An 8773-nucleotide genomic window follows, 5' to 3' on the forward strand; every position below is an offset into this window, starting at 1 on the left:
ACACATAGAGTTACTTGATTGCGTGAACAATGAAAAAGTTCACGTGAAATCGATAGAGCGAAAAGTGAAAAATGAAAAGTTCCGCTCGAAGTTATGTGATCGCTGCCCAAGACCGACGCGGCGATACCGACGCGGTGACATCATACCGATGGGATGAATTTCTTCTATCTCCATGACTCCATCAGCCAATCAGAAAACGACTCTCAGCGACAAAGCGACATATAAAAACGCGCGCATTTGTTGAGAAGGCGATTATTCTTCTCATAATTAGTCTCTGATCATTCTCGTGTACTTATTTGGAATATATTAGTCGTAAAATCCGACTGTTGCAATTACTTTTGCCTACCCTTCATTTTTCGAACGTTGCGAAATCGAAATTAGGAATCACGAGCCGCATCATCTCGCACAGTGCCGGAACATCCAAGACCGAGCCAGGAGAACGAACAGCGCTGATTTCTCGCCAGATTCATCGATCGATTCGCCAGACTCCGGAGACCCAGGGTAAACTCGGTGAAAAGTAGAGTGACCCAAAAGCGGAGTCATCACTCTGTTGACCGTCCACGTAAGTCACTGATTTCACTACTTTCAAATTTCCCTATATAGTTATCTATCGTGGACGTAACAGCATCAATGCAACTGACTGTACTTCTATACAATTATAGTAAGTTAGAAAAGGACAGACGTCCAATCACTCTATTCTTGTCTCATCACTTATCTTGTCTTTTTTTCTGGCCTTGGATAGAGTCCATTGATCATAAATTAATTGAATTATAGATCTGTTTCATAGGTTTTGAGAATCAGGAAACTTTTAACTTTCTACCTGTATAATTGAATTATTTACTTTCCATTTAAATTCTTCTCCCGATTCTCCGAAAGAGCAGAGCGATCTCCTTAAATACTCTCTCGTTGTTACCAAAAATCATGGCAGTAATACTTATGGCTCCTGCACACAGGACGCGGTAATGCTTGCCGCGCGGCAAAAGTCCACGCGACAGCCAATCAATATGTTATTTTTCCATAAGAGTTAGAAGGTTATTACGGAAAGCAGCATATTGACTGGCTGTCGCGCGGCAAGCATTACCGCGTCCTGTGTGCAGGAGCCATTAGCTAGAGTAGCATAGCGGATAACGTGAGCACCAGGCAGTTGATTTTCAAAAAATGTTAATTATTAATAAGTTTAATCTCATATAGTATGTTTATATCGAACGTTTAATATGCGTACCAATTGCGTAGTAATTTTATGTTGAATTATTTTGATTTCGGCGATGTACATAAACAATGTCATATTTAAGTAGTGCAATATTGATTAGAAACACGTATCGTATTAATTGAATATATTACATCATCGAAATCAAAATAATGCAACACAAAATTACTAATTGATACGCCTATTAAACGATCGATATAAACATACTATATGAGATTAAACTTATTAATAATTAACATTTTTTGAAAATCAACTACCTAGTGCTCATGTTATCCGCTATGCTACTCTAGTTAAAGCCAACGGCACACGATACTTGTTTTCGTGCTGGATTACTTGTTGGATGAAAATACTCTATTCTGATTGGTCCGTCTTCAGAAATGCACCAATCAGAACAGAGTATTTCCATCCAGCAAGCAATCCAGCATGAAAACAAGCATCGTGTGCCGCTAGCTTAAGGGCATCGCACACAAATTGACATAACTGCATATGCATAGCATAAGACCGTATGTACCAATGAGCATCGAGTATTAAGTCGCCATATTGGTGTTCGATGCTTAATATTCGATGCTCATTGGTACATGCGGTCTTATGCTATGCATATGCAGTTATGTCAATTTGTGTGCGATAGCCCTTAGAATGCAACTTTTGTCGCCGTGTAAATAAAAGTGTCTAGGGATATTACAATTGGAAAGTATCCAATAATATCATTATATTTCTGATTGATTACCGCAATAAGAATTGCGTCTGTTTGCGATCGCCTTGCAACTTATAGCATGTTCGACTGGTTATGGGTTAACCCACTCTGGATTATTCAGCCTACGTTTATTGATCGAACAAGTACTTACGAGGGCTGCTCCGTAAGTTTTGCAACTAGTAAGGAAAACACGGTAATTTGTCATTGAAAATGGCTTTATTGTTTTTCAAAGTGTTCTCCATGATGATCAATACACTTCTGCATTCGCTCAAACCATTTATTATAGCATCCATGCCACTCCGAAAGTAGTACCGCCAAAACATGTGTTTTAAACGCATCAACCGCTTCTTCTGGCGTCGAAAATCGTTGACCACGCAGTCTTGATGTTCGGGAACAAAAAGAAGTCATTGGGTGCCAAATCAGGACTGTACGGTGGATGACCCATTAATTCGATGTTTTCACTGGTCAAATAGGCGGTTGTTTGAGCCGATGTGTGAGAGCTCGCATTGTCATGGTGAAAAATGATTCGTCGTCTTGAGTTGTTTTTCCTTATTTGGCCGAAAACTTCTGGCAAACAAATGGTTGTGTACTACTCAGAATTGACCGTTCTACGTTTCTCTAAGAGTACTGTTGCCACATGACCAGTTTTTCCGAAAAAAACAGGCGACCATTTGTTTCGAAGTGCTTCGAGCGCGAACAACTTTTGTTGGGTTAGGTTCACTTTGAAAGACCCACACAGTCGACTGCTGTTTAGTTTCTGACTCATATGCATAGATTCATGACTTGTCACCTGTAGAGGTTATATACGGCATTTGACGCACCTCGATCGAATTTCTTCAGCATTTTTTTGCACCAATTTACACGATCCTTTTTTTGAGCAATTGTCAAATTATGCGGGATCCAACGTGAACAAATTTTTTTTACAAATGTTCATGCAATATCGTTTGTATGCAATTCATATCAACACCCAGGGATGCCTGAATTTCACAGTATGTCACATGTTGATCTTGAATTCACGCACAGCATCGATGTTTTCTGGCACAGCAGCTAATTTTGGACGACTTTTGCAAGGTTCGTCGGTGAGCGAACTACGACCACGATTGAATTCATTAAACCAGCGACAAATAGTGGCCTTGTGTGGTGCTTCATTGCCAAAAGTGGAAGCAAGTTGATCGATGCACTCTTGTCTCGATAATCCACGTCGAAAGTTGTAAAAAATCATCGCACGAAAGGGGTGTATATCAGTTGGACACGGGGCAATTGGACACAGTCCAATCACAAATCGCTGTTCCAAGGGACCCTACAAATGTCTCTAATCATACGGTGCTGTGATTGGCTGTGTCCAAATGCACCGTGTCCAAGTGCACCGCTCCCGCACGAAAGTGTTCTCGTGTTAATTCCATTTTTTCGCTGAGACACAATTTTCAAGTCACTGTAAACAATACAAGTAGCCTCCGTACGACAAAACGTTTCGAGTAAAAAAATCTTCCAAACTGTCAAACTTTTTGATGGTAAGGTTAGATTTTACTTAGCAACGCCAGTGTTGCCAAGTCGCAAAACTTACGGAGCAGCCCTCATATAAGGTTTATGATTGGCTAGTAGAGACTTATGATGTCATTAATCGCTCTCGGAGCGATTAACCCAGGGTCAGTCGAACACGCTATAATGTAGACTTTGACGATGGATGCTTTCCAGTTACGTTTTGTGTATTACACAAAACCAGTTTATTAGTTGTATATTATCTTACAAGATATTTTAGATAATATGCGAATAAACTGGTTTTATGTACATATGTGTCAAGATGTGTTAAGCAATTGGAAAGCCTATATAACCATGGACCGCTAGCGGCGATTCTAAAGCTAGCCACACACACTTTTCGTAACAGTAATCGTAAGACATAACGTAAGAATTGACCAATCATGTTGAGAATTGTCGAATTATAAGGTCGCCATTTTGTAAATACTCGATCGTAATTGGTCAATTCTTACATTATGGCTTCTGCACACAGGACGCGGTAATGCTTGCCGCGCGGCATATTTCCATTAGGAAATGTAAATATGCCTGTCTTGTTAATCGATGAGGCATAATGACAAAACCAATTTTATCGCCTAGAATTCCTGCCCAGATATTTGTGGCAAATTGTCTCTGCGTATTTGTGGCTATAAACGCTGTAAGGTGGCGATTTCGCCGTCACCGATTTTGACCGGGAGATGAGGAGAGCAGTGCTCGCGCCCCCTTCTCCCGCGGGAAGGGCGGCGACGAAGATTTTGGTCTTGCACGCCTTGCGTGCGAGATCACGTACTTTGTAATTTTCTGGTTTTATTTGTGGGCTCGGGTTGCAACGAGTGTGACAGGGTGCATCTATCGGAGCGAGGCGACGGCGGGCCTGAAGCGGACGACGAGCCAAACGAGGCAGGATTCACCCCTCGCTAACATAAACGGCGGGGGCCCCGATTAACTTGCCGCGGGGCTCCAGGAAAGGATGGACCTTAAGGACCGGATCCCGGGGGACGCCCTGGGATACCAAGAACTTCCGGCATCCATCTGTGCGACCACGCAAGTTAAGGATGCCGTCGGGCACAGGATCCCGTCGACAAGGAGTTAGAGAATTCGGCGATGTCGCGCGGGCCCTGTAAGGCGCCTGCGCTAGAATCGTACATTCCCGCAGGACCAATAGGACCTAGCGGCGATCGGCGGCTGAGACCGCGAGCCTAAGGAGCCTCGCGCTCGCGGAAAATGGGTGTATATCAGTTGGACACGGGGCAATTGGACACAGTCCAATCACAAGTCGCTGTTCCAAGGGACCCTACAAATGTCTCTAATCATACGGTGCTGTGATTGGCTGTGTCCAAATGCACCGTGTCCAAGTGCACCGCTCCCGCGGGAAATTCGTCACTGTGCAGATAGCGAGCGACGCGAGTGCTACGACTAATCCGGCGATTCCGAGCGAAGGAGCGAGCGAACGAACGAGCGAGCGAGCCAGCGAGCGAGAGTACGAGCAGACGGAGAACGGGAGCGAGCCCTGCGAGGGAGATTTGGTGAGCTTCTACCTGTCGTTCAGCCCGGGCGCCGAAAGACCGGGATGGTTGCCGTCGCTTCACGATGGCAGCCGGAAGGGTTCGTCGCCATCCTTGACGACCCGTCCGACCTCGCGATCGCGGGCTCAGATTCGGGGCCCGCGAGAGAGTAGCCGTCCTTACCGCGCTGCCTGCTACCGCTTCACCGCGTTCGCGACCGCACAGAAAGGCGAGCGATTGCGTGAAGATTATGACGACTCGCGATTATCCGTAGGAAGTGCGGGTCTCCGAGAGTGGCGAGAAATACGCGGTTCGCGACGTGACAACTAGGGCCGGGACGTACCCGGCTGGCGCCCAATTCAGTAATTAGCATGCGACGATAGAATTTCGCGAGCCTCGTGCCGTCCAAACTCCGCGAGGTAGACGGATCCTCGACTACCGATCCAGCTGCCGAATGGCTTCGCGACTACGCGACTCGGAGCCCGTACCGCGTCTTTTGTAGATTTGTTAAATCTTTCTTTTATTGTTTTTATGTTAAATACAGCGTAATGTTAAATACACGGCATGTGTGTTCATTGGTGATTCCTCCGAGTCTATCGCCTGTTCCTCCCGTGTCGCGCGAAGGAAGGTCGCGTGTCGACACACGAACCCCACCGCTCTATCGAGTCAGATATCTTTTTTTGGAGAGCTGCCGGCAAGCTCGGCCGTCGCCGTAACGGCGGAGACGAAGTTTGGCCGTATTCTCGTGTCTAACCAACGGGAGCGGTGCACTTGGACACGGTGCATTTGGACACAGCCAATCACAGCACCGTGTGATTAGAGACATTTGTAGGGTCCCTTGGAACAGCAACTTGTGATTGGACTGTGTCCAATTGCCCCGTGTCCAACTGATATACACCCCTAACCAACTAGGAACGGTCACAACGCGTGCGAATTTTCGTCGGCCCACTCGTGGTCGTTGTGAAAATTTATCCTGCCATATCTGTTAAAACTGGCTTCGTCCGTGAATAATATCTGAGATGTAAATTCCGGATTTTCTCTCATATTTGCAACATCCATGTACAAAAATGAAATCTCCTTTCATAATTCCCTGGTTCTAAACCATGTATCCGCTGGTAATGGTACGGGTGTAACTGCTGTTCTTTTAAAATTTTCCACACCGTACTGTTGCTTACTCCTTCGGTTGCCGCAATCTTTCTCATACTTGAGGAAGGGTTCTCCTCGATGTGCCGCAATACTCTCTCCTCGAGTTCAGGATCACGTTGTTTATATCCGCCGGATCTTCTGGCTTGTAACAAACTGGTATCTCTTAATCTCTGGTCAAGCCTTACAAATAATGCGCTATACGGCAGCCTTCTGTTTGGATATAAGGGCTACCGCACACAAATTGACATAACTGCATATGCATAGCATAAGATCGTATGGACCAATGAGCATCGAATATTAAGCATCGAACACCAATATAGCGACTTAATACTCGATGCTCATTGGTACATACGGTCTTATGCTATGCATATGCAGTTATGTCAATTTATGTGCGATAGCCCTAATTCCTGGTAAATACGCCTGGCTTCCGTGGCAATTCCATCTGCTTGACCATAACATAGATGCATATCCGCAAGTTCTTGAAACGTGTAATCCATTTGTAAGAAGAATTTTTTTTCAGAAAAATCAAAACTCTTCTACTTAAGATTTTCCATTAAATACTTTAATGGAATATATAATTTTGACGACATGATAATTGTATAACATGTATTGTAATCGCGCGTTAGCGTATCTTTCGCCTACTTTTCTTTCCGAGTGCGAGATCCGTCGAATTTGTATTTATTGCGCCTGTTTGTTAGCTGTCTTTGTCTTTCCTTCTTTCCTCGACTTCTTCCTTGTCCACTGTCTTTCTCTCTCTCTCTCTCTCTCTCTGTCTCATCTACTCTTTTTCTCTGCTTGGTAGTGCTTCCTATTGCCTTTATGCCTCTTCTAAGATGCAACTGCCTCAGCCTTTCTCTCTCACGTCCTCTGACTGATCCGTCTCAATTCTGCCTCTCTGTTCCATTCTTCTGTCTTTCTCCCGTCTTTGCCACTTCTCTTGTCTTTGCCACGTCTCCTGTCTTTGCCATGTCTCTTGTTCTTTTATTTTTACTTCCCCACTTTTGCAAAAACGTGAATTGAGTTTTTCTCCTCTTTTTTAAAATCTTAGCTGCGCACGCTTCTAAATCTTACACATTGTTATCATTGAATGTATAAAACGTTAAATACACAATAACAGAGATACGTTCACATTAATATATGCATATGTTAAACGTATGTAACGTAAGCACACAATATGCACATTACAAATACGATACACGCACTTTACAACTCCAATAATCGTATACTTTTCGCACCGAGAATAATCTGACACCAGCGATAACTGCTAGACGCAGACTACATCGCGAGAATTCAAGGAAAAGACAGAAGCGCGTAAACAACAAAAGACAATCTGCAGCAACGTGCGACGATTTATCGGCAGTGTCTCGCGAGCCGCCGTGCGAGCTGTTACGTGAATCGGTTTCGTTTGTAATATGCTTTTCTCTTTTCCTCGAATCTTCGTGATTCAGTATGTGTTTGTCAGTAGTTGACAGTAGTGTAGAATAAACTTGGTACGAAAACTGCGCGATTGTTATGTCGCCATCGAACCTTTGGTTTCTTACATTTAACGTACACACATCTTAAAGTGCGCATATCCGGTGCATATTCTTGCGGACGAGACATTCCTGCCGTCCGTAACAGTGTTCGGTGCATATTCGCGCAATCGAGACATTCGCGCCGTTCGTAATTAAGTGATCGGTGTGTTAATAAGTGTGTATTCGCACAGACAGAACGATCGTGTCGTGCCGCAGTTAACTGTTTGGTGCGTCATTAAGTATTCTCTTGTGCGGAGTCGCATAAATTAGACGATCGTAAAGAGGGATATTGCCGCGGTGTCGCTGATCAGCTGACGGTGAGTCTATACTCTTTATAGGGACTGTACGCGCCGTCTCTCGAGCAGTCCTACGCACACTTAAGGCAGCGGATTATCGTTCCTCAGGCGTCGGACATGCGTATCTTTAAACGTATATTATTATAAAATTAAACCACGAACGGAATTTTATCACTTTTGATTTTTGTTTTGTTTTCGCGTCTAAGATCACTCCCTAAAATATTATGCATCTGTTGCCAAACATCCTGTATACAGGGTGTTCCGTAAGTCGAGGTCAATCGCTCGGGGAACCGATGAATGGGGAACCAAAAACAAGAAAGAAAGTTGATACAAACATAGGTAAAAAAATGCGTTGTTTTCGAGTTATCACCATTTTTATGTTAAAATTTGAAATTGCTTTGCCTTCGAATTCTTTTGTCAAAATTGAAACATAAGATGGTTTTTATATGGTTTTTATATGGGAGTTTCAAAACACAACTAAAGTCAAATAAAAGTTGCGGGCTGCTTTAGCACTACCCAGGATGCACCACGTGGAGGTACAGCACACTTAGCATTTCTTGGCAGAGATCAGGACCCCACAGTTCGTCACTCCTGTGGTATTTAGTGACTCCAAACTCTCTCTTACATAGTCATAGACAACTGTCACACCCCGTCTACGCTACACTTCCACTATGATCATTCCTACGCTGTATGCATGCGCGAACGAGAAAGAAAGTAAGCCTACCTCTGCCAAGAGATGCTAAGCGGGCTTTATCTCCACGCGGTGCATCCTAGGTAGTGCTAAAGCAGCCCGCAACTTTTATTTGACTTTAGTTGTATTTTGTAACTCATAAAAACCATCTTATGTTTCAATTTTGACAAAAAAATTCGAAGGCAAAACAATTTCAAATTTTAACATA

This window comes from Odontomachus brunneus, unplaced genomic scaffold, assembly GCF_010583005.1.
Source record: "Odontomachus brunneus isolate Ranch 3 - 2012 unplaced genomic scaffold, Obru_v1 Obru_scaffold_250, whole genome shotgun sequence".
NCBI lineage: Eukaryota > Metazoa > Arthropoda > Insecta > Hymenoptera > Formicidae > Odontomachus > Odontomachus brunneus.